Consider the following 2,256-nt stretch of genomic DNA (forward strand, 5'->3'; position numbering starts at 1 on the left):
CGCGCTCGCCGCCGCCGCCGCCGCCGAGCTCCTTCCCACCTGCGAGCCCTGATCAAACACCTCGACCTCGCCGGGGCCGCCCGAGTGGGAGCCGTGATGTAATCTCGGGAACCCAAAACAATCGGCCCTTTCATGGCAAGACGATAACAATCAAAACAGTATGTAAGGGCCTGCCATGCAAGAATACACATGCACATTATACACTGGAGGGAATTGAAAGCCGGAGTGAAAAGGGGCTTGTGCGAGCCCTGATCAAACACCTCGACCTCGCCGGGGCCGCCCGAGTGGGAGCCGTGATGTAATCTCGGGAACCCAAAACAATCGGCCCTTTCATGGCAAGACGATAACAATCAAAACAGTATGTAAGGGCCTGCCATGCAAGAATACACATGCACATTATACACTGGAGGGAATTGAAAGCCGGAGTGAAAAGGGGCTTGTTAAGAATATGTAGCCTGCTTTCATAATCAGTTTGTAAAAGAATAGGCCCTTGAAAACAAGGGTTTAGGCTTATAGAAGGCTTTCTGTGCCTTGACCTTGCAAATATGCAGGGATGCCAACTTTTTTTTTGAAAGTGAACTTGGAGTCTCCCAGCGTGGTGCCATAGCGGTTGGCAGGCGAGCTGGGGGTAGGAGGTCCAGCCCTGGTACGTTCCTGGGGGACACAGAGTCTTTCCCACTCGCCACGAGGAGCTGGTCCCCGCTGGAGCTTCACCAGGATGCCACGGTTTTCCTTTTTCTTCCTTAGAACTGCAGCGCTGGGCTCTGCTGCGGAAGAGGATCGGGCAGCGCAAGGGCAGAGCCATCCCAGCAGAGTCATCCCTGGCTCTCCACAGAGCTCGGGCGTAGGTGGCGCGTGTCCTCGTGGTGTTTCTGTCCCCAGATTGAGAAGGTCGTGGAGGACATCACTAGAGTCACCACCGTTTTACAGGTGGGGAAGCTGAGGCAGAGCTGGGAAAGGTAACACGTCCAATGCGTGTCAGCTCCTTGGTCCTTGACGCTTCCCAGGACACCTGAGTCTGTTGTGGCCAAGTGGAGGAGACCCAAGTGACGTTCCTGCATTGGCCAGGGCTGGTGTGGTGTCCCCTGGGCTGCTCTTCCTTTAGGCCAACGCACATCTGTAGGTGGGGGATGAGCCACAGGTTATGCTCCTTGTCTGCAATGTGTCTTCTAGGTGTTCTCAGGCGATGGGTTCTAACACCTCGCTGTCAGCTATTCCCCACCACCCTCGCTTTAGAGACCCTAACGTCTCTAAACATTTCCTCCTGGTGCTTGTCCCTCAGCCTACGTTGGCTCATCTCCTCCGTGTCCCTTAGGTCTCCGTGGGCACCCAGAGGTTCGGCTCCCCGGTCTGTCTTTGTGCATCGCTTTACAGTGTATTTCTTTGCAGTCAGGGGAAGCCTTCCAAGAATCCCCACCTATTTCCGTAATAAGGCCGCCTTTGTTTCCCTCGTACACAATGCAGCTTTGATTCGGTCGCTTTCTCACCGACCGCGTTGCCGTCAGCTCGACACAGGAGCTGCGGAGAGGGTGTGAGGTGTGCCGGGCCCGGTGGCGAAGGGGGAGAGGAGCGTCCCTTGCGATGGTTTTATTTCACAGTCGGAGCATCGGAGGCAGATCTTCTCTGCCTTAGTGCCCGGGCGTCTCCTCAAAGCAAACAGGTGGTCCCCGAGCAGCGCGTGGAGGTGCCCCTCGGGCAGGGAGCCGAGGCAAAGCAGAGAGGAAGGCTTATGTGTTCCTGGCCTCCACGGTGTCGCGGAGTTGTCCTCGTCCTGATGAGATCAGTGTCCCCAGGAAAAAACTCAAAAGGCCCCGAAGTCCAAGAAACGTTCGGGCAGAGCTGCGGTGGGAGGAAGCATCAAAGGGACCAGTGGTCCTAGGGCGAGCAGAGCAGGAGACCTTTGCGGGGATGTGGAGAGAGGGGAGGCCAGGAGATGACACGGGCACCTCAGCCTGAGTGGGGCAAACCCACCTTTCTCCTGCTGGATCTTTCTCCGGGTTAAATTCCCTTTCCTCCTGCCTGCCGGGGCTGCTGCAGGGCAAGGGGTCAGCTCGGGGTTCCCTCCTCCCGGCGAGGGGGGGGCTCGCCGTACAGACCCCTCCATTCACACCTCCCTCTCCCACCCCATTAATTTGTTGTGGTTGGGGCCAGTAATAGCTGCTTTGTGCGAAGGCGAGGGAAGGAGGAAAAAAAAAAAATCCCAGTGCACAGACAGCGGCTCCAGTGTTTTCTAAAAGGGATGTTTTTTCCCCCCTC

The 2,256-nt window shown here is 56.6% G+C and overlaps 1 protein-coding gene across 1 annotated transcript in view; it reads left to right on the plus strand.

Annotated features, from left to right (window-relative positions):
• SLC39A11 (solute carrier family 39, member 11) overlaps positions 1–2,256 on the plus strand; it is a gene marked incomplete at its 5' end in the record, with an annotated part of 31,684 nt that overhangs the window by 26,315 nt on the left and 3,113 nt on the right. The gene's annotated exons all lie outside the window — the stretch shown is intronic.

The sequence above is a fragment of the Apaloderma vittatum genome, unplaced genomic scaffold (assembly GCF_000703405.1).
Source record: "Apaloderma vittatum isolate BGI_N311 unplaced genomic scaffold, ASM70340v1 scaffold27211, whole genome shotgun sequence".
Lineage (NCBI taxonomy): Eukaryota > Metazoa > Chordata > Aves > Trogoniformes > Trogonidae > Apaloderma > Apaloderma vittatum.